General features: G+C 40.0%; 1 protein-coding gene across 30 annotated transcripts in view; it reads right to left on the minus strand.

The window, feature by feature from the left end:
• ZBTB20 (zinc finger and BTB domain containing 20) overlaps nucleotides 1-24,568 on the minus strand; it is an 869,399-nt gene that overhangs the window by 131,193 nt on the left and 713,638 nt on the right. For 2 of the 30 annotated variants that reach the window (XM_045162558.1, XM_045162193.1), the window contains exon 1: nucleotides 23,901-24,269. The exons of 26 other annotated variants lie outside the window; for them this stretch is intronic. The gene's annotated coding sequence lies outside the window, so the exon portion shown is untranslated. Of the gene's footprint in view, nucleotides 24,270-24,568 lie in introns of those variants that run through there. 2 more of the 30 variants (XM_045162428.1, XM_045162154.1) reach the window with 1 other exon arrangement.

The following is a 24,568-nucleotide window of genomic DNA, read 5'->3' on the forward strand; positions in this document are numbered from 1 at the left end:
CTTGTCTTCGTAAAGTGTGGGAAGGGAAAAAGGTTTGAGTTTTTCTTCCACATATGAAGGCTTAGCTGTGGGGAGAGGTTGTTGAGATAAAAACACCGAGTTTCTTTCCTCGTGGTAGGCTGGGGCATCAGGAGATTCTCCTCCCCGCTGCACGCCACCATTCACACACACACACACACACACACACACACACACACACTCTCCAGTTCAAGCTTGAGGGGTAGAAAAAGAAAGAGGGGGCAAGAAAAGTGGGGAAGGAAGAGAGGGAGGGATAGGAAGAGTTGCTAAGGAAGTAGTGCCGAGCTCCAGAGTGCTCCAGAAAGTGAAAGTATGCGAAGAGCCCGCTTAGAAGCTCTCAGCTCCTAGCTCTCCAGGGATGGCTCTTGCAGAGCATCAGCTGCAGAACTCAAGCTTTCTGTGGCCAGGATGGCGCTGAAAGAAGGAAGACACTGGGCAGGGGCTGGAGAGTAATACTGCAGAGCTTTCCAGCCCTCCCACCCCACACTGTAAACAAATCTATTCTCGAAATACTGTAACTTCCCAGGGTATATCTGAATGCAAGGAAGAGGTACAACTAAGATGAAATGTGATGTGAGAATCTTTTTAAAATTTACTATGTCATGATTACTTATTTAAATTATTATTTATCGACTGCAACCTCTCATTGCCACTTGATAATCATGATTGACAGCATGTCGTTTTAATTACTTTGTGAAAGAAATAAAAAAGGAGGCACTGAGGTAGACTGGGATTGTATTGCCGTAATAAGAACACATGACCAATATCCCCAAATCAACAGCAAAAATGTTGATGGCATGGTCCTGAAGTCATAGGGGTTTGTCTGCTTCTTCCACGGTCAGAACCAAAGGTGAAATTTAAGGTGTGATAGGCCCTCAATAGGTGGTAACGATGGCTACTGCTGTTAGTCTTTTTTGAGTAAAATTCACAGCTGGGATTCCAAAGATTCTCCCATGCTGGAACCTGCATTCACATTAGCTTTTCTGGGGTGTCGTTACACACAGGGGAGGGGAAGGGTGGAAAAGAAAGCATCCTCGTCTACTCCCTTGATGGGGGTGAGGTGAAGGCCACGGAGAGTAACGGAGGTGCAGTCGGCTCTCTCTTGACAGACAGCAGTGTGGGACGGGGTGTGGGGGGAGGAAATCCACACACTTGTATTTTGCTAATGTAAAAGTCCCAGTGGAAACATTAGCACTCAAAGACATTAATGTGGATTTGGGACACTCCCTGAAGGATTTTGATTCCATTAGAAAAAAAAAAAAAAAGACAGTGACAGATATAATCCTGCTTTGATATGTTTAATGCCATTTAAAGAGAAACTGCACCCATTTACCTCAGGCCGGGACACTGTGAGTTCAAAAAGTGAAATATCAGTTCTCAGTGCAAAGAAAAAGCTTGGAAAATATTATGTGAAAATTAATTTGGCATGCTTCTTTGAAATTTTAGATTTCTGGGATGAGCAAATGGGTACAGTTTTCTTTTAACTGTTTTTGAACACCATGTGTTGAGAAGAAAACAACAGAATGGCAATTGCTCATCCAAAATGCTAACTTGTGGCATGGCACAGTCAAGATGGCCTGCCACAGCCAAAAAGCAGGTGTGTGCTATGCCTCTCACTTCAATAGCACGCCCGCCACATGTCCCTGCAGTCGGCAACCTCTTGCATTTGCTTTTGGAACCTTTCTGAGGGGGGACAGTAAACATGACTCAACAGAACGTATAGCCTGGGACGGCTCCCCGGCTTTCTGCGAGGCAGACTCTCTGAGAAAGAACGGAGGCAAAACTGGAATAATGTATCTAATTTGGAAATCTGTGACCTAGCATGGAAGTGACTGGTTTCAGATCATTTTGTGTGGCTGAGGTGGAGGATCAAATCAGGTTGGAGCATGATGGTGACGCTTTTGCGTGGCCGGACAGGCTCTAAGCAATCGGCTGTCTCATTTGGGCAGAGGACACAGTGAATAGGTCATATGCACCTAATGTAAAAGCTTGGCGTAATAAACCTTCACCCCTCAGGTCCACGCAGAAGCTCAACACACATGACGTTCACAATCATTTGGTGTGCTGGGGTGCCAAAGCTTCCTCAATCTGACGTTATGAATCTGATATTACATTTGTTCCAGAAATTAAAATGCTTTTATAGAGACTAGTTCTCATTCAACTATTTAACACTCCTATGAGGAACAGGAGACAGAAAAAAAAAGATTTTTCTTCTGCCCTGTAAGAGGCCTGATAAAGAAACCAAATTAAAACTCATGACCATTTTTTTTAAGCCTTAGCCAGGTACTATGTGGAACGAAATCTGAAGATACCTGTGTTGCAAGTGTTGACAAGGTCTGAAATAAAGGTGTAGATGGGGATCAAAATAAGTATTTCAACATAAAGAAATGGGAAATTATTGCTTTATTCTATGATTTTAATTGATAAATCAGTAATCATTTATTAAAAACCTACTATGTGAAAATGCTGTTAGTGAAGAGGAGGGAAGAATGAAACCTATAAATACTAAGTTGGGGAAAAATCCTAGAGCTTTACAGATATAACTGAATGATAAACTCTGTAAGCTGCCTTCTGGGTTGGCATTTATGGAGTTTAGAAATGCTAGTTTGTTGCCAAATACTTATATGCTACTGTTAATTTCATTCATTAAAATTATATTATTCACTATGTACCTTTTATTTCTGATGGTACATTCTAGGTGTTGAAGGAGATACAAATTGTGTATAAATACAATCTCTGTATTTATGAGTTTACTGTGCAGTGATAGGAGTGCACAGGAGTGATATCCTGGTGTAGGATAGTATGTAATCAGTGCCGAGTAAGACATATAAATAAGTGCTTTAACAGTTCAGAAGAAGTAAGACCTCTTGGCTATGGAACAGCCCTTCCATAGATTGACTAAAGTTTCTCAAAGCAGGAAAGGAAGGGATTGGAACCTAACTTCAAGGCACCAGCCATCAGTACACAGAGGGGCTAGCTATCTATGAAGGGAGGGATATGTACCCTCTATCAAAGCACCTCTCACACTGAGTTGTCCTGTAATCAGTGTTGACCAAGAACTTGCATGGCTGAAAGAGGAATCAATACAGATGTTAGGCCAGGTCAGTGGTTCTGCATTAGCCCTAGATATTCAGGTGATTATTAATTCACTGTTCAAAGTTGGCATTACAAAGACATCATATTTTTTCCCATAGAATTATGAGAAATTCTGTCTTTTATCCACATCAGAGTAATGGGAGGTACAATTCAGGGCTCTTCCTTGCAAGTGAGGAAAACACTTTGCCCATGCAGAATGCCATTGGTACAGAAATCACAATGTTTTTCAGAACAGCAGCAAATGAAATTCTTCACCTCACCTTAGGTGGGTGAGTCAGAACCCATGCTCCCTAGAAACAATGACAATGGAGTTGGGGTGTGGCAGCTATGTTGGGATTACATAAGCAGTCAGGTTACCATTCAGCAGGAAACAGAATTTGAGTACCCTGACTTCTAGGTCTGGGTTCTATCTATAGAATCGCTTTCTTTTTCAATTTTTTTTCCCTCTTGGACACTCTAGCCCTTTACATCACGAATAGTGGCTTTCTGTAGTTGGTCTCTCTCTCTCTCTCTCTGTCTTTTTAAGAGGAAGGATGGCTTTACTGATGTGCCTTTTGTAAAGAATTCAAGGTTGTCTGGATCTTCAAAGAATGCAATTGAAAAAAAAATACTGTTTCTTTGATTCAATGGTGCTTACATTTGGGCAGAGTTTTCTTTTTCCATCCTCAAATACAGTATTTGAGACAATCTGCCCACAATGGAAAGCTTTTAGAGCTTCAAAAGTGTAGGCGAACCAAATCAGAATTAATCTCTGTGAAAACGGAGACTCGGGCACATGGAGAAAGTTTAGAAAAAAAAGAAATCTGGGCAGGAGGCAGTCCCACAGAAAGATGCCTGACATCCCTCCTAATTTAAGATGAGCTGGAGTAGAACAGGTGAAGAAGGGCCATGGAAAGTTCTAGCTGCCATGTGATCTGCCGTCTTGATTCTATTCATTTACCTTGAGTCTGTGTTATCAAGGGGTCTAGTTGATTTGCTTAAGATGTGTCTTGTGGTCTGACTGTAGGAACCCAGCGAAGGCTGATACAGGGGAGTCTAGGTTAACTGGGCCTAAGGTGAAATGGCCAATAGCTATTAACTCAGAAAGGACTGACCAGACCAGTCCGCAGGGTATCTATAGCAGTGCTGCATTTTATTATCATATTAAAAGCCATGCATTTTATTGGGGGAAAAAAAAACTGCAAACCACAGAGGCAAAAAGGGTAGATGATTATAATGATCATCTTTGAATACTTGGTGTATGCTCATCGGTTTTTCTTCATATGTGGATTTCTCTACATATGTCATCTCATTTGATCCTCAGGCTAACTATGAGAGGTTGATATTTTGCCCGTTTTCTTAGTGAGGAGCCTAAGGTTCAGAGAAGTTAGGTGAGCATCCTCTGGTCACACAGCTAGCAGAGGCTAAGCTGGGATTCAAATCTGAGCAGTAGGACACAAAGCCTGAACTCTTTTCTGTGCCTTGTGCTTTTCATGGCATGAAATCAGTGTTGGGGGAACTCTGCCCAGCATCTCTGGTTAGCAGAGTGAATTGCTTTTATCATTTGCCAACATGTCATAGAAAAAAACCAAAACAACAACAAAAAAATTAAAACTCCTGGCTCTAGGAGATTTCCTATCAACCACCTGAAGTTTGGCTTGGTTACATATTATTTGAATATTTGACAATCTTATAAAAAGTCTAACAACAATAAAGAATTTTTCATTTAGGCTAGCTTCTATGTTAGTTAAAAATCTCCTATTCCTACATAACAATGTGCCTGGGGGACTCTCTCACTGCCAAAAACATATCTGAAAACGCTGAAAAGTCAGAATTTGGGGCCTATATACTGACTAATATTACCAGCTGTGAGTCGGCTTGAACATCAGTAATATGATATTTCCCGCTACAATTTGATTTGGTTAAAATGTGTTTGAAGTTCACCCTTCTATTAACTAGAATTACCACCTCCTGAAACTGGAGGGCCCCTGAGAGCAGGCTGCTAGTGCAATCCAACCTCCCACCTGCCATCAGTGCATTTCCTGGCAACAAATACTATTAAATTGATAACTACAGAAATAGGTCAAAATGTCTTTTCAATAGTTGTTAATGTTCCCCTAATGTTCCATCTCCTCCCTTTGATTCTCCTGCTAACATTTTCTCTAACATCACAGGAACAACAACTAGTCAAGAGAAATGCTAGAAGATGGAGAAGCTGGCAGCCGTGGATAGAGGAGGTCTTAGGAGTTCCCCCAGTTCTCAGATAGAAAAGCTAAACTTCCCTAGGGGCCAGGGGCCCCAAACTCAGCTCTGCTGCTCAGTTGACCCGGAAAAAAAAAAAAGCCATGTCCCATATGAGCCTTCATATCCTCCTATGCAAAAGAGGAAAACTCAAGATGACTGATTATTCAAATTTGCAAAATGCTCAGAGTTCACAGGAGATAAGAGTCTTGACCAATCTCAAAGCAGTGGGGTTTTAAACTTATGCACACTACGTTCATAACTATACCTGTTAGAGCCTTGGCTCTCCAAGGTAGAAACTTACTTTTATATAAAGAAATGACATCACAGCATGTTTTTGTGACAGAGACCCTCTGCGGTCATCCCAGGTTTGATTATTCACTATGTAAACCTACATTTTTTCACCCCCTTTTCTCTCCCAGGAAAAAAATTGGCTTCTCCGAGTTCATATCACATATGTGACCAAAGATAAAGAGGCAGAGGGGTGGGCACAGCTGTATCAGGGCACAACTGATTCTAGGCAGATAGTCTGGCTCCAAAGAGAGGCCACCTCCCTGGGGCCCGGAGCACAAGCCCCCTTGTTAATGAGGTACAGTTCAATTTCCAGCACTTCTGTGAGGCTAATGTATCTTAGGGTGGCTGAACCCCTCATGCCTGGGTGCTCTGATGGTTTCAATCCCCAGAGAGTTACCTCAGTGTAAAGTAGTTTTGAATTGGAGCTGGGGAGAGGGGGTGGCGGGGAGAGGGATAATTCTGGAACAGGGAGGTTGAAGGAAAAAAATCAGATAAATGCAAGGACCCTGGGTCCCTGAGGCAGAGGAGAGGAAAAAGGGGGTGGCTATGAGCGAAAAGTACTCAATCTGTTTACCATTTTCTGCTCAGGGCCCTGTCCAGAGCTGGTGAACCACTGAAAAATCTCTTGAGAGACCCTATGGTCTCTGAGTCGTGTTTTCAGCTTTCCTCTGTGCCACAGGTGTGTTGTCACTAGACAGGAGGTCAGCTGATTTGAAAACTTGCAAAACTTCAGCCTACCTGGTTCAGGCAAATCAAGGTTATTCTAATCGCCTGTAATTTAAACTTATAGAGACCGCACAGTCTGCCACTTCTCCATCAGATTCCTTCTGCCCGCCTTCCTTTCATGAGGGAGGGAGAGCAGAGGTGTGGAAGAGAGCACACCAGGAGAGGAGGCAGGAAGGGTAGAAAGGGCTCGCTTTCCTAGGTTTCTGCTGTGAGTGGGGCTTTGTGTCAGGTAAGCCTGTCTCTGGGTTGGCTCCGGCAACCCAGGAGACACTGTTAGTGTTAGGAAATGTTTTACAGGTTCAGGGAGGCTAACTAAGTAGCCTCAGGGAGGCTACTTAAGGTGGCCATCAGGTTCCTTCTCCCAGCTCCTATCTCCTCTGGCATATTTCCTCCTCCTCCTGGTAATGGGTCTTCCCAGGTGGCACTAGTTGTAAGGAATCTGCCTGCCAATGTAGGAGACAGAAGAGACACGCGTTGGATTCTGGGGTCGGCAAGATCCCCTGGAGGAAAGCATGGCAACCCACTCCAGTATTCTTGCCTGGAGAATCCCATGGACAGAGGAACCTGGTGGGCTACAGTCCATGGCTCACAAAGAGTCGGACCCGACTGAAGGGACTTAGCATGCCCATGCACCTGATGATGGGAGCTTAGAAACCAGTTTACAAACCAGTCATCTAGAATATCTCTTTTGGGAATATTGAGGATGCCCTGAACCATCAAGGGTATACCTGGCTGGGAGTCAGGAGCTTTGAATTCTTCTGGTTAAGACCCAGTCCTACCAACCTTCACTAAAGACACATGGACACACTTGTATGGGATCTGGTCATGACCTCACATCCCTGCCATTCACACTCATCAAGGTGGTGGCAGGGGTGTGAAAGCACCAAATTCAACAGAATCATTCTCATTAGATGTTGTATGTAGATTAAAGAGAGGAATTCCCTCCTCCTAATGCCTGTTTGGGTAAGAAGGAAGGAAAGATTGATAGGAGCTGAAAGCAGACGGGGTCATGAGAAAGATGTGGAATGCACAGCAGCAGCCAGGGTAGGAACTTAAGAGAGCCTGAAGGCAAGGCTAGAGCTGGGACATAAAATTGTTTTTAGCTTACATGGATGTGTTTGATCACACAATGGATGGAAACTCCTAGTCTATGCTAGATGTCCTGTTTAAAATCTCCATTGAATCGTTGAAGTCTATTTTAACTATTCAATAATAGGCAAATACTTCATTACCACAACTATTTCTCCCAAGTATCCATCTCTAGCAAAAATAATATTTGGCTGAGACCACTACAACATTTCTGGTGACAACAAAAGACCATCTGGATGATAACCAGCTTGAGGTGTTTGCAGGAAAGAAGGAGAGATGGGTTCTTCCGAAACATAATGTACCGATAGAAATCTTCAGAGTTGAATGCAGGAATTAGCTTCTGAGAAATTGAGAAAGAGGTTCATTTTCAGTAGAAGAGGATATGGGACTGATATCTTCACTTGGCATGCTAGGAAAAGATAAGTTCCAGGCAGGATCGGCTATATAATCTGTGGGGCACAAGGTAACATGAAAATGCAGGATCCCTTATTAAAAATCATTAAGAATTTCAAGACAACAACAGCAGCGCATTAAACCACACCGAGGGCCCTTGTGAGCGCAGGGCTCGGTGTGACTGCACAGGTTGTACAGACAGGAAGGCGGTCTTAATTCTAGCTGTATTGTTGTCACCAAGGCATTCTAGTCCCATTGTCACCAGGGCCTAAATTAAGAAAGATGCACCACCACTCTCAAAACTCTCAGTTCACCCTGTCTTCTTAGGCTACGGATGCAACCGAATTCTGCAGGGAGGATCAGAATGGTCTGCCAACATGTTTGATGGACTGCAGTTGTGCTGCTTCTGCTCCATTTGTTACAGCCTCTAATCCCCACTTCTGTTACAACCTAAAGATGCCCAGGATATCAGTGACTGGGAATTGAAACATAAAAACACAAATTTCCCTGGAAAAATGAAAAACAAGCAAAAATAATGAAAAAGAAGTTGAGTTTCCTGGATATAAGTCCTACCCCTGATTTCTTTCTGGCCTTACCTTGAGCAGGTCTTGGGCATGTGCATACAGGCTCAGAAAACAGGTGAATTACCACAATAAGTCTTTTCAGTTTGGAAAAAACAGAGGAAACAGGAGAACTTGGTCTTAGCCCAGTAGAAACTTGCTGGGTTCACTAACTGTGTACTTGCTCTCTCTTTCTGTCTGTCTGTCTCATTATGCTAAGTTGGAGCTATGACTTCACTCTCCGTGGAAGCTAAGTTTCTCTTTCCTGGATGCTTGGAATGGGCCAGAGAAAAGCTATTAGAGGGTAATGGTCATGTCTAAAAAATCACATTTATTTATCTTCACCTGCCCTCCTCACGTCATTATCATTCCACTGAGGTCTGTATATAGAAAGCAGAGATTAAATAGCCAAGATGAACATCAAAAGAATAACAGCAGTACCGAATAGATGAATGTGGCCTCTTTCCCAATGGTCTTAGGGGCTTTATATATACTGAGCCTGATTCTCGCAGGGGCAGACCAAGAGCCTGGGCAGATGCCTGGGATGTTTGTGTAGGCTGACGCTGACCCTCTCCTAACTATATATCCCTGTTCCATTTTCTAAAAAACGTGTCTAATATAGAGAACTAGCTCATGTCTACAGCCAGAATTATACTTTGATACTAGACCTTGATTTAGGACTTTTCTTAAAAAAGGTATCTTTTGTTTTGCTTAACAGGTTTGTACTGCCTTGAGTAAGGCCACTAGGGTCCATAAGTAGATGGAAATGCATTTGACTCTGTCTAGTTACACTTAGTTTTCAAAATGTCTTCCACTCCACAGAGATGATATAGGCTTGGTCATCATTTTCAAGTGTTTTAACAATTGGTAGGGCTTCCCTTGTGACTCAGTCGGTAAAGAATCTGCCTGGAATGCAGGAGACCTGGGTTTGACCTCTGGTTCGGGAAGATTCCCTGGAGAAGGGAATGGCGATCTGCTCCTGTATTCTTGCCTGGAGAATTCCATGGACAGAGGAGCGTGGAGGGCTATACTCCATGGGGTCGCAAGGAGTCGGACAAAATGGAGCCACTAACACTTTTAACAAGTGGTAATTAGCAGAAGAGATCTTAAAAAATATAGTGATTGACCTTCACCACAGATGCATACATAAAATCCTGATTCATTTACTCTGAAATCATTCTCCCCTGCTGGAAATAGATAGCTATAATATATACATTTATATATGTGTGCACAATCAGCCTTAGCAATACCACTGTGAAGGAGATGAGGATAGATGGTTTTCTATTTATTTGACAAATACACTATTACATAGACAGGTTAAGTGATTTGTCCTATAAGGAAAGGTGGAGATGAAAAAAAAAAGATGAAAAAAAAAACCCCCAAAAAACACCTGTCACATCTGTCCTCAGGTTATACCACTCTGGAACTGTGTAGCCATTATTGCTTTTGAGCAACTTGATCTAAATGTTTGGCAAGGCAACTTTCCTGAAAAAAGATCTTACACTTCTTTCTTTTCCATTGACACTTTCTTTCTCCCTCTTTCTTCCTCCCTCTGAGATCATTATAAACTCTTGGTAAATGTGGCTGCTCTAAGTTTATGTTTGCTCTTCCTGAGTTCAGGTGGATTTTAGCTCTTCAGACAGCATAAGAAAAAAAAATCATCTCTGGAAAGTAATAATGATAAATAATGCTGAAACAGTGGGTTTGAGTTAATGTCATGGCAACAGTTGATATGGGTACAAGTGAGGTCTTGGACTCACCATTCACAAGAGCTAGTCTACTGGTTCTGAGTTGACTTAAGAAGAAGCACAGGCTTCTCTGAGGCAGAACACACTTGTCAATTCTCTGCTGTCCTCCTGGGACTTCAGACATGGGCCAAACCTTTCTGCTGCACCTTTCTCTGAAGTGCTGCAACTTGGAGCTGTCTCTGTTCTACACTAGGGCTACATCCTCTAAGTTCTTGACCTCAGATAGTCCTTCTCTATTTTGGTACATATTTGCATGATGCTCATGGTGCTATATTTGATTTAAAATATTGGCCTGACTGTTATTTGGCCAAGGAAAGACTGTTATGCTATCACTTTAATTCTTTATTATCTATTTTGCTAATTATTTATGTGAATAAAAAATATCCTCAACTCCTTGCCTCTTTTCATGCTTCTGGTTAATGTTTCACAATGTTATCTCACAAAATACTTGGGAAATACAATTTGGTTTTAATAAGTCCTAAACAAAACACAATTGTGAAAGAAAACTGATAGAGAATGATATAAAATAAAATTTGAAGGTAAGTGTGATGAGTTACTTAGTTCTGAAATATCTATCACTCTTAGTCCTTTATAATAGAATGCAATATTGCCAAGAAACTTGTTACCCATACTAATTGTTTTTTTAATGAAGGGACAAAGTGATGTTTCTTTTCTGATGATAAGAACTGCAAGCCCAGCAGTATAACAGCACCCGAGTGGCGAATGAGATGAGAAACTGGCTTCAGTGATTTCTCTTAATGGAGACTGCTCAGTCAAGACCTTCAAGCAAGCTGCTGCTGTTTAGGACCCAGACTCCACAAGGAACGTCCCGGTTCCCTACAGAACCTGGGCTGGCTGTCATCCCATCCTGTATCCAGTCTGCAGTCGCTACTCAGTCATGTAGAGCGTGCATCTGGGGACGATACACAGTGGAATAGGAAAGGCTACAGAGCTCTGTCGTACCAGCACGTTTATTGTAAGGAACTAGTTATGCTGCAACTGCTTTGCTCTTTTATATTCTAGGCAACACACTGGTGAATATAAGTCATAATGAACATATTCAACATTTTTTTCCATCAGTTCAATACATTATTCATAAATATTAGAGATGGAAAAGACCTTGTTGATTACCGAGTCCAAACTTTCTTTCTGCACTGCCCTTTCCCCCCAACTGTTGTTGTTAGCTCAACAAAACAAGACAACGACAAATCACATGAAGAGAGGAACAAATTCACAAGTTTAACAAGTAAAAAGGAAAGCTCCAATGAAGTTCGTATTGAGGGTAGGCAAGTCCAAGACCTTCCCTTCCTGCTGGTGGAGCTCTGAAGAAAGAGTATGGTAGCCCTTTGCTGTGAAGATGAGTCAAGGGAGAAAAATGCTAATTTCTTCTCTTGAGAATCACAATTCAAGGTAAAGCCCAAGAGGCAATCCCACGTCCTTGGCCAAGTGCTTTCTATCTGTCTCTACGACCTGGTGTGGATTCAGGCATTCTTCTCTCCTGTTGGAATTTGAGATACTGACAGTAATGATAAAATGAAAATGTATAAATGAATAGAGAGTTAAAACTACTAGAGAATGCTCCCTGGGATTATCTGTACTATCAAGATAGGAAAACTTTGCAGATGCTACTGTCTCTCTAGAGGAATAAATGCTTGCATTTTAATATTCTCAGCAGCTGGTTCCTGTTGAATGCCATCAGGATGATTCAGCCACCCACCAGGAACACCAGTAACAGCAAGTGCACACAGAGAAATCTGCAAAACTTTCTCCTCTTGATGCCAACACTATTACTCTGGGCAAGTCAGAACCCTTTATTGAATTACCAGTTCTACTAAATGTGACCTTGTTCCCCTCACAAATACCAACTCGCTCTCAAATAAATGGAACTTCTGGCTGATAAAGATGCAGCATTCTTCCTGATTTGAATACACCCCGCCGTCAGGAGCTCCTTGACTATGGTCATGTGACCTGCCCCTTTAAATTTTCTCACTATTCACTGTGACCCCGAAGAACCAGTCAGGTCCGTACACATTCCAAGTCCACCTTGTAGGCCATCCTGCCTACAGCTGACCCTACACATGTAATGCTATATCTCTACCCCGACATGCCCCAAGTTATTTTTCATTTGCCCGTTTTTAGAAGTCTCTCATTTCCACAGAATGGAGTTGTACGCCCAGAAAACAGAAATGTGAAGATGAACTGCATTGACCCTAGATTTCACTGATACAGAATTATCAGACCATATTCAACTTAAGACAAAAAATTCTATATTTGCCCCCTTCTTCAAACATACCAAATTAGACACTAAAAGAGAAAAATGCCAAAGATGACAGCTAGCTATCAAAAATGTCTCACTGTATCATTTTCTGGTCCCCAAAGTAAAATCTAAAGACATTCACCACAGATTCAGGTGCTCTCAACAGCCATGAAAATATATGGCTGGAGAGGGAATCTATAAATGTAATGAATACACAATTGGCTTATAACAGATGCAACTAAAATTAAATTCGATATCTTGACCCGCTCTCCAAAGTGAAAGTTTCTAGTTCAGGCTGCAGACAGAGGTATAACCAGCTCATTAATCACATGAACCAGAACTATAAGCTGACACTTCCGGAGATGCTTCAAAGAGCAGTCCTGCACGGCTGGGGAGTCTGTGGGGAACCCGAAAGGGAAGGCAGAACTGACAGTTTAGAGTGAGCAATACTGCTGTCTTTTATGGTATCCACAGGTCAGCCAGGGTGACTATTCTAAACTTCCAGGGAAAAAACGGAAAGGTTTTGTAAGGAAGTAATGGGACCTATGGACTTGTATAAAAAGATTTGATACATTTTTATTCAGTTCCTATTATGTAAAAGTAATTGTGATTGTTGCTTGAAGGGAAAGGGAATCTTAACAATAGTAGTAGTAACAACGACAATGATATTGAGTGATGACTACACTCTAGTCATGGTGCTGAGCCTTCTATATACTTCATTTCAGGAATTCTTACAATTTCCCAGCAAGGTAGTTAGTAGTGTTCATCTTCCTCCTTTACAGATGTGGAAACTGAGGCCCAGTGAAATTAAGGGCATTACCCCAAATTACATAGACCTGTTCCTTACATTATAAATAAACACACAAATGGCTAATCTATAAGACAAGACAAAAGCCATTAAAGGACAGAGTATTGTAGAAATAAAGAAGGCAGAATTGCTTCTGCTTGGGACCACCAGGGGAAAAGGAACAGGGGTGTGGGAATGTAGTGTGTGCTTAGGAGACAAGGAGTAGCCTAGTTAACACAGCACTTTCTGGTTAGAAGTCATATTTTGATAAGATGGTAAGATACATTGATCTGTACAGGAAGATTTCTAAAAAGAAGAACTTCTTTCTAAAGTATTTTCTGACTACAATTTCTCAAAAAATTTTTTTCTTTCTTTCTTTTTCTTTTTTTTCCATTGGTGGGAATAGGTGGAAGAAGAGAAACGAGATACAAGCTTACCTTGGAGGGGATATGAGGATCGTGTAGGGGGAGCAATGTTAGGAGCAGAGGGTGTCCAGGGAGTCCCAGGGTGGGTGCAATTTCTTTCATTTCCCAGAATGCTGTATCCTTATCACACATATTTGACCCTTGCCCAATATACAGTAGGGTTATTGGTATCGAAATAGGAACCCTAAAGTCTTGGTTACTCTGCTTTCTTCTTCAATTACTTCTGGAATTTTTTTTTTAGAAATTTGTTTTAGGGGGTCAGGCTTATGATATAGAGTAGTAGCTAGAAAACTTGAATTGTAGTACAATTTGCCTTCCTCATCTTGAGAAAGTTTGATCATTTCTCTGTTTACATTTTCTTATTAGCATGGTATAAGCTCAAAGAGCATTTCTTCTTCTGTTGAGCAGCCTGCCCCTCTGGTGAAAATAAAATCTTGTGCTTTCCCCAAAATTTGCCATTCTTCTCTGTAGAACCACTGGTTTACAGAATCCAATGTATAGCACCACTAGTCAAGATGAATTCGTGGAGATTCAGTTTCTCTGCTTTTTAAGCTTTTATTTTAAACAGTGTTTTCCAAATGTAAGTCGTAATATATGAAATATATATTTAAAAAAATTCTGCATGGTCTTGCACCAGATATTCAGTATTCTTTTCTGGAGAGTTTGATAATCCGCTCATCCTTATTGAGATATCTAAGGCTCCTTCAAGCTCTAAGATGCCATGATTATGATTCTATGATGCTGACACTTGCTTTGTCGACACTTAAAGCGGAGCTTTTCAACTTCAAACAATAGCATAAGTTGCTGTAACAATTACACTTACATGAATCTTAAGCAAATGTACATAACAGCTCTTTACAACTATTATCACACTGGACAGCCACAGCCAAAGCTTAGGAAGTTGTTAAAATTCTCTGCAAAAGCAAATTCTGATTCTAGAAGGAAAAAGTACTGCTTTTCTATCTACTTTTAAAATTAACTCTTGGGTTTTTTGGTTTTTTTTTTTTTTTTTGGTATCTGTTAATTCCACAGCCAGCTATAAGCTTTAAGCATCTCCAATAACTTTCATCATTAGCTTCCACTCTGTCATGACTTCTGTATCTCACCCTCCTGACCCTGGCCACTGAGGTCACTCTTCCTGATGTAATCAAGCATGCTTCTTTGTAGTTACATTCGTCACAGTGCTCATTAGAATTATCATCATTCCTACTGCACCTTAGGTCGACGGAATTAAATGTGCTTATGTGATTTGTTGTCATTTTAATTTTTCAGCCAGGATTTCTTCATCCAGAAGGACAATTTCATTTTATCTGATCAATAAATAACTAGCCAGTCAAATGACTCTGGAAAGACTGGTAGAAAATCATTCTTTGGGGCAAAACCTTAAGTCTAGAGAGCTTTTTAGAAACCTGAAAAGTGGCATTTCACTGACCTGGAATCCATAGGTTCGAAATATACTGATGTCAAATTAGTCTTCCAATATAGTAAAGCAATAAGGATAAAATATACATGATTTATATTTAGGTGTGTGTTGAATTTAATAAATTAGTTAGGAGTCAAGGTATTTTTGAAGAGAATTCAGTCTGTCCACAGTGACTAATTCACTGACTCTCAATAGCCTAAAATATTTTTTGCTGTAGCTTTAACCTCATTTTTTTCAAGATAAAGAATATACATAGACTGTGAAGTGGCAATGCAGACCACTGTGACCTTCTATATATTCCTTAACTTTTGCTCTTTCTATGGTCAGGGTACGTACAAATAAATAAATGTACAATAGTTTAAGTCTAGAAAATTTTTTTTGGCTAAACTCTGAAAACATAGCTTAAGGCGAGTTGAAAGCGTGACATCTCATCATTTCTCTATATTATAAGGCTTACAAATGCCACCTTATAAAAGATATATTTGTTTATTTTCATGTTCAATCAAAAGTGTAGAGTTTCAGGTCTAGGAATGGATTACAGATCGTTTTCTCCTGGTTATTTTTGGCTTTAAGTATATTGATCATTTTATCATTTTCTTGTTTTAAACTGCTTTAAACACAGCACAAATGTTATTCTCATCATGCCAGAAATGGGTTTGGAATTGATTTTGAGTTTCCATCAATTTTACTCTTTGCTCTCTGTGAGAAGTTTTTCACTTGGTTAAATTCAAAAGGATAGTTTTGTTCAAAAGATGTCAGAATACAGCATTTGGAGATCCTTAGCTGGACAAGAAAACTGACATTTTCTACTTTTCAAGAAAAAAAAAGTAATAAAATTTTGCATCTATTGCTATGGACTTTATTGAAATTAGGGAAGAATCATTCATATGAATGCAATTTCAAGGGCTTCTCCCCTCTTTCTCTTCATGTAAGTGTTTGACAAAAGCATGTATCTTCTGAGAAGCTGGCCTGATTGGTCCAGGTTGGCACTGTTTCAGTGTTTGGCCTACGGCGGCTGCTTAGGAATAATTTCGTCTCATCCTCTCTATTTTCCTGGACTGTATCGGACTCAGACACGTGGTATGCAAAGGAAATCCAAGTCCCTTAAAAATGCTATTTCTTTTGGTACTAAAGCCAAGCCCAGTTCTACTTTGGCCAAATGATCTTATCAAGATTTACAAGAGATATTCAGTAATATCTCCAATCTGGGAGAAGACATTCCACTAAGAAAGATCATTTACTACATACAGAATACATATATCTTCCCATCCGCTACCAGGGAAGGACATGATCAAACTTATCCTATTGTTACTGAGAATAATATAACACCGATGCAAATTTTATGCCATTATTCATTTCAATTGATTCAAAAAGAAATAAACAAGTAGTTCTTTCCATATTAAAGCAGATATACTGAAGATCTATTTTCAGTTATTGCTGAAAATATTTTGGCTTCCATAAAGGAACCGTCCTAACACCGCTGGTTTGCCCTCCTCTGCGCTGTCACAATTCAGAATTTGTCACATTTCAGCCAGGTTCCCTAGACTAATTGGATGAAACAACTGCATTACAGTATTAAGACTCCTTTGCAGAATCAAATGAGAGGAGATCTGCACAGTTTATATAGCCTGGAAGATTTGTAATCAACACAGTCCAAATCCTATATGTTACAATACATCTTTCTACGTTTACAGTAATAATCACTTTTATAAAAACTGTTATGATTTAACTTCACACTTAAGAACATCAACAAACATAAGGAGAAATTTAGATATATAACCTTCATTTCCCACCCTATCCTTACTTCTCCCCTGTGCTGTTTCGTGTTTCGGAGCAAAATGCTTACTCTTTTTTGAAGAGTCACGAAATCTCTTCTCTAGCAATCTAAGCCCTTGATTTTCTGTGTGTAGCATGACACACCTTGAAACAGAAAGCCCCACACACCAGAGTGGGACGTTAATTTAAATACAGACTTAGGGGGAAGAGCTCCATCTACTGAATCAGTTAGATCACAGTTTGTACCCTATAGTTATCCCATTCACTCCTTTCAACCTCTTAAAGACTCTGAGGAGAACTGAAAAGTTACAGACCCCCCAAACAGCTTTGAGTCTGATGCCATTTTGAATATTTTCCAGTTACCCCGAACCTCTTTCCTTCGCCCTTCCCAATCTCCAAAGCTTTCCATGTTTCAACGTAAAAGAAAAATGGGATGCTCTGCTGTATAAATCATACCTGGGAAAAGGTAGAAAACCATTGGTAATAGAAAGAAAAGCCCCAGATAGCTGACGGGAAAGCAACAGAAAAAATTCACTCTACCTGACCCATTGGCAGCCCAGGTAAGAAGCAAAGAGAAGAGTAGCCTACTTATTCCTCTTGCCTTGCATCATCGCTGGGGAAGTCTGCAGCCACCCAGGATCAGCTCTTCTGGGCTCTCCCCAGTTGCACAGTGTTGTTGTGGCATTGGGAATTTGCTGTGGCTTCGTAAGATTATGGGGATATGCTTCAGCAAGCCAAAAAAGTCACAAACAAAATTCAGGAGAGAGAAAAAAAAAAAGTACAAAAACAGCTGATCTGACTGGGGAAGCGCTTGGCATTTTCCTACATATGCCACAATTTTCTTTGGTATTTCCTGGTTCTATGATCAGAAAAGTTATCATATCGTGTTTATTACTGTTGTTTTTTCAGGGTTGCTGGTGGCGAGGGGTGGTACGGTGACAGCAAACAGAGTGGGGAGCAGCAAGGTAAAGATTACTTCTACTGCTGTGAAAGCTTTCCAGGGTATCATGAGCTTACAAAGTTCCTTCTTCAGAATACTGAAGACATATAGAAATCATATATAATAAAAAATAGCCATAGTCTTACTGGATTGAGAGAGTAAAAAAGAAAAAACTTTTTAATACGGAACAAAGCAAATCGTATCTGAATAAACCTGAATGTTAATATAGCTGCATAAGATTCAAGGGTATGTAAGACATAAAAAGACTATAAGTTAAGCTAAATTATTAGAATACAAAAAGACAGTAATAAGTATATACACATATTAAATAATCAGAGGGAGGCTACAGTTAGTTGGATTTTTAAATTACAGAAAAATACTAAAATGTAATAAATTAACAAAAGTTTGGATGCATGCTAATCCTCTTTTATGCAAAAATAGAATTAATATAAATGTAAAGTGAAGCTGTGAGTGTGTGTGTCTGTATGTGTATTTGCAGAAAGTATTACTGACTGACATTGAAATATGCTATGTTACATAGAAATGAAAACTTTGAATTATTTTAAATTGGGCATTTAAAGTATCAAATTAACCTGGCAGGTTTTTTTCTTTTTAAAAAATATTTTTTAATTTTCAAGTTCTGTTTTAAATCATGGAAAGAAAAAAATAGAAAAGCACTGCATAGATGCACAATATGTATTTTGTGAAAAATTTCATTTGCATTTCTTAGAATATTTAGTTCTCAAAAAACGGCTAATTGGCTTTTCTTCAAGCCTCTGCAAGACACAAGACAAGTTCAGTTCTGAGTCAAGAAAAACTATGAGAAATTTCACCTCAAAATGAAATTTATTTGGATAGTTCTAAAGGCCTGAAAAATGAGATTATCTCCACCATAACTATAACAAACAGCTAATGAATAAATAAATTCTGACAACAATCAATAAGAACTGCAAAGCCTGAGAGGGTCATCGCAGACTTGAAAAAGGTAAGCAAGTGAGGAAACATCAAACAGACTTAATGGAGATAAAGCATTCTGAAAAATGCAAAGTGTTAACAATCACCGACAGGAAAGAATATACTTCCACAGGGATGACAACAAGAAAATGAAACAAAACAACACCAAACAACTGGAAATATATATTTCCTGGAGCAAAGTATGACTACTGATTCAGCAAGAGGAGAACCTACTTCTTTGTCACTCCCTTTGGAAGCCTTGCTTAAAAAAAAAAAAAAGGTTGCACAAAAGATACATGTGTTCTTTTTCTGGTATTATTACAGGCCCACCTAGATTTAGATTTAGCTCTCGATTCCAGAGGAGAGCAGACATGTTCAGACTAGCACATCCTTGTTCTGTAAGCACAGACTGCTGTCATCTCGCTGGCAAATTCTCGGATCCCCAAATTTATGCACAATAGATGCTCTTAAAAATTTTCTACTTCAGTCAAATACCTCACTGAGTTCAATTTTTTATTATTTCACTCTGCTAGTATTAAGCTGAAAAGTTAAGGCAGGCGACTCCCATAAGAAAGGAAAGTTGAATAGTACTTACCCTAAGTATAATGTGCAAGCCTTAAAGGGGGTATCTACTTCTGCTCTAGGGTTTTTAGAAAGGAATCCAGGTCTAAACTCAGCTCTTGCCCTTTTCCCTTCTGGAAAACTGAGTAGACTCACAGAAGGTGGCTCTGAGAAAGATCTTACAAATCAACAGCCTTACCTGTGGCCATTCAGAAGACTGCACTTTGGTGTGTGTTTAAAACTATGAATAAAGTCAGATACAGCGCATGCTCAGCAGACAATTTAAAAATATTTATAACATTGTTGTTTCAAAAACAAATTTTCTCAAACAAAGCAAAACTCACATTTCTGATCCATGCCAAGTTTAACGTTCTGAGACAAAGCTGTTTTGGAGTTTTCCGCTGGGGAAAAAAAGGGCTTCTAAAATTTTTTGTTGAACGAAAAATAGTTCTCTCTTCCCTTTTGGGTACTCTTAAAGAGATGGAATAAAATTTGCTCTAAGTTTCAACAAAATCCACCTCGGGCTAAGATAAGGCAGTAGAAATTGGAGATCTATAAAAAAAATAATTTTGGAAAGAGTAACAAGGAACTAAAAACTATGAGTTTAAAGAATTTAATGATCATCTGTACCTTCAAGGCAGTCGTGTTTGTTACTATACAAAAAAAAAAATCTTGATACAAACAGGATATATTATGTATACATAAGTTATGCATTGATAAGAATAATGCCCAGACAACTCTTGCATATCTAGAGAAGTTATTCTTTACTTTTGCTAACTAAAATCCGAACTCCTGAAAACTGAAAAAGAAATATATCAAAAATACAGGAGAAACCCAGGAATAATGTCAGTATATTTCCTCTGTTTTTCATAGCAGGCATGGAGAAGAAGGCAATCACATATCTATTAAATTTTGAGTTACACAAAATAAAAATTGGATCAAATACGGGTTTTAAAGTCCTAATTACTGCAGCAGGAATGCCTGTTCCCCCTGGCTGGGAATTTTTCCTCTTTCTCCTCCTGAGTGTCCCTAAGTATTCCATTTTATCATCTATCACCAAACCCTGCATGGCCCACAGATCTCCTAGACCTTATTTAAATTTCTCACGTAAGTCTCTGAATGACTTTCAGCCCCTGCTCTACTTTCCAGGGGTGCTCATCTGGCCTCAGAAAGGCTCCACAGACACATCGTTCAGTATTTCTGACACTTTCAAGCTCAGCAGAGGGTGCCAAAAAAAAAAAAAAAAAAAAAAAAACCCAAAAAACCGATATTAAAAAAAAGTTTATTAAAGTGAAACTAGGAGTGCAGATTTGAAGAAGTTGCCTCTACTTTAATTTCCCTCTCAACTCAGCACAGGTGTTTCCTAACTTATACTATTGTGCATGCTGATGAGGGGGAGGGTGAAATGAAGGTGAGAGAGTGGGCTAAACATCGACCAGGACCAGCAAGCATTTCGGATCTCTAGCCTCATGTGTTAATGGACGTGTCTAAAAATGGACCCCCCAAAACGCCTAGAAGGAGGTTTCTTTTTGGCAAATGATTAAACCAGTATACTGAAATAATTAAAGCTTTGTCCTTAAAGAAAGCATCAGATCAACAGAACAGAAACAAAGATAAAAATTGCACACACATATGCATGTGCACACACACTCTCTCACACACAGATACACACAACTAGCGGGTGAAGGGAGAGGGAAATTAAATAAAAGAAAACAAACAGAGTCCTAACAGGCCATTCTCCGAAAAGGAATCTAAATAAAAAGTCATATGATATCTGATAGTGCAGGACACGTCGCCAAGAACTGGAGCGGATTGCCTACAGGAAGAAAGAGCCAGTGTATTCCAGCTCAAAGAGCTTTTCTTTCCTCCTCCTCTATTTTTTTTCCCTTTTCTCCTCGACTGTGAATGTGTTACTCTCAGGTCAGATGCACGAAGAATCGCAGAATGACAGCTATCACCTTTCCCTACTCCTGGCGGCACGACTGGCTGATAGGAGCTGCCTGAGTTGGGATCGAGAGGGGCTGGTGCAGCTTTCATATGAGCCTCTTCAGGAGCCCCTCTGTCTCTTCCATAAACCCCTTTGGTCACATCAAAAACAGACACCCCCTAAAAAGTACAAGCAGAAAACAAAAATGCAAACACAACAGCCCATGGCAACAAAAGAGTTCAAGACAGAAAAAAAAAAAAAAATCAGAAACAAGTCAAAAGGGAAAAAGAAGAGGAAAAAAAGCTCTTGCTTTCAATATAAAACTTTTCCAAGACCGAGTTTCTTTTCTCTTATTTTGATGACTTTCTTTTTAAAGATCTTTTTCTCCTTAAGCACTCTTAAGAGCATTAAAAATCTCTACAGAAATACAGAAAAGTCTCAAGGCAAAACACTATAAGAAGTGAGTTACCCTAGAGAAATTTGGATTTGCCAAAAGTTCCCCTCATTCTAATGTCTTTCAGCGAGTTCAAGTGCAAACACTGGCCACCTAGCTCTTGTTTTTTTCTCTGATGGGTCATTACTGAGGCAACACATACACACTAAGGTTTTCCGAAAAGACTCCTTGTTATCAAGTTACTTCAAACATAAGGCGCTCACACCTCCCAGCCAGAAGGGCTTACTGACTAGACACCACTCTCTGCCCTGTTATGTATTACATCCCTGAGAAGCAGTTACATAAATGTATTCTAAAAATATGGAAAAATGTATATATCTATATTTTCCCTACAGTTCCCCACCCCAGGGACAAAAACAGATTATATTTTCAGTGGATGAAAAAAAAATAAAAGGAAAGGAAAGAGTTTCTGAACCTTGAAACAACTGTTGTAGCTGGTTTCCACTTAGTTAAATAGTTATTTGTAGTTAGGCACTGCCTATAGTATATATTTAAGGATTTTTGTGGTGCTTGTGAATTTCCCCCTTGTTCAGTTTTGTGTCTATTAAGTATCCTAAAGAGATTTTCAAATAGCAATCAAAATATAAACACATTAGGAAGAAAACTTTTAGAAAGAAAACATTGAGTTTACAATTCAAGGATGTTAGTATAAAGATATAAATGTACAGCATATATAAAAGGTGGAATTGTTTACACATTTTGCACAGACAGTTCACATGATTTCTTTCTTCTTTTGTTGGAGCATTAATTTGAAAATGATAAGCACTCTGGAATGTTTGCTACAAACACAAATTCATGGTGAAAATACACATGCATAGGCAGAAAAATCAAATGGAGAACACGCAAAGCTACGTGGCAATCAGAATCATAGAAAAATCTCTGTCTAGACTATATTTCGCTTGAACTAGTAGATCACGGATGGGCAGTAATCGCTCTGGGTTTTTTTTTTTTTTTTTTTTTTTGCCATTTACATCATTAAATAGAAACAAAAATAAAATACAAATATCTGTTCCTTCAGTACCTTGTCTTAATAACTGACAAGCGACACAAGCAGTACCTTTTAAACGGATGCAAAAACTTGTGAGACCGAATGAACTAATGTACCCCATTGGTATTTTGGGAACCCAAATCCCATAGTTAACTTTTTACTCAAGTGGCAAAAGTAGAAGATGTTCTTGCCACTAAACTGATTATTTTGTGGAGTCTTGTTCTCTGCTCCACAGGATTTTAGGGACCCAGAATTGGGTAAAAGAGATAGTAAGAGAGGATGTATCCTGAACAACTTTTATTGTGAGTAGAAAAAAATACCATGGAGTGAGCATAAGAAAAGTCGGATTTAGAAAGATTAAAAGAAGAGAAAAGAGCAACATATCCAACTTAATTAGTCTTTTTCCTTTTTATTTTTTATGTATATATATATTGGGGTGATGGGGAGAAAAGATAACTGGATTTCTTTGGGAATGTCTTTGTGTCTTTATAGAGTGAATGTTCTGTTCCTGTCTCTCTCTTTTTAGGCGAAAAACTAATAAAAATAGAAAAACATATATCAGACATTAAGCTCACTCCCCCCACCACCCCTTCCCTTTGTAAAGAACTCTTTGTTCTCTAGTGAAAATGCTGAAAAATCCCCGGGCAGCTACTCCCTGAAACAAGTGCAAAACACTTAGAGGCTTTTGGGCTGGCTGGGAGCCAGGAACCCTCCCGCTGTCTGGTTAGAAGAGGAAAAAAAGAAGAGAGAGGGAGAGGGAGAGAGGGGAAGAGAGATGGGGGGGGCAGAGAGAGAGAGAGAGAGAGAGAGAGAGACAGGAAGAGAGAGAGAGAGAGGAAGAGAGAGAGAGGAGAGAGAGAGGGGAGAGAGAGAGAGAGAGAGAGAGAGAAATTGGAGCTTCCTTTAATAGACATAGGAAGCAGCGTTTTTTTTTTTTTTTTCTTTTTCTTTTTTTCAAAACTGGCGGTCAAGCGTTAAGTAACTCCCGTCTAAATCCACCTGCTAGAAATGAACTTGGGTAACCCCCCAGGGGTGCACAAAGACAGGGAAGACAGTAACATACTCCATACTCTTTCCCACCCCCCGTTGTACTGCTTCCATTCTTTCTGCTCCCATACACAAATGCCCACAGATCTCACACCACCCCCTTACCCCCCAACAACAAACACAGCGAAATACATGCTCCCTCAGTCTCCTAAAAAAAAAAAAAGGCTTTTCCATCTCCGTTGCGACACAGTGATAAGGGGTAGCGAACATCTCATACCTGGTGTGAATGCTAATCAGTCAGGAGTTCTCCTTTTCCCAAGACAGGGAACTGTTTCCTTCCAAATTTATTAGAACCTCCTCCACTGCCTCTTTGAAAAACCTTCTTTGTCACCCTCTCCCAAGTCCCGATACTTCTTTAAAAAAAAAATGGCTTCGGAGCTCCTTCTATTCTTGATATTGATTCTCTCTCTCTCCCCCCACCCCTCCTCCTCTCTCCTGTCTGTGTCTCTTCTGAGTGGTCTATTGATAAGTCCCTGGAGGCACTGGGTCAGCCTGCCCGTAGGAAACCAGACACAATGCACAAATCTCCGAGTGCCATTCTGCCATCAGCAAGCAGACCACGTTTAGGAGAGAGAGAGAGAAAAAAAAAAAAAAAAAAAAAACAGTAGAGCAAGAGACAGAGAGAGAGAGAGAGAGAGAGAGAGAGAGAGACCAACCGAGGGAGGGAGAGACCGAGAGAGAGGAGAGGGGGGGAGAGAGAGAGAAGGGGGGGGAGAGAGACAGAGAGAGAGAGAGAGAGACACGGAAGGAGAGAGAGAGTGTGAGAAAAAGACTGATTGGAACAGGAGGGAGGGAGAGAGAGAAAGGGAGAGGGAGAGAGCGCGCGAGAGGGAGAGCGACACTGCCAGTCAGGTTAATCATCCCTACTTTAATTAGCTGTTCGGC

The sequence above is a fragment of the Bubalus bubalis genome, chromosome 1, assembly GCF_019923935.1.
Source record: "Bubalus bubalis isolate 160015118507 breed Murrah chromosome 1, NDDB_SH_1, whole genome shotgun sequence".
Lineage (NCBI taxonomy): Eukaryota > Metazoa > Chordata > Mammalia > Artiodactyla > Bovidae > Bubalus > Bubalus bubalis.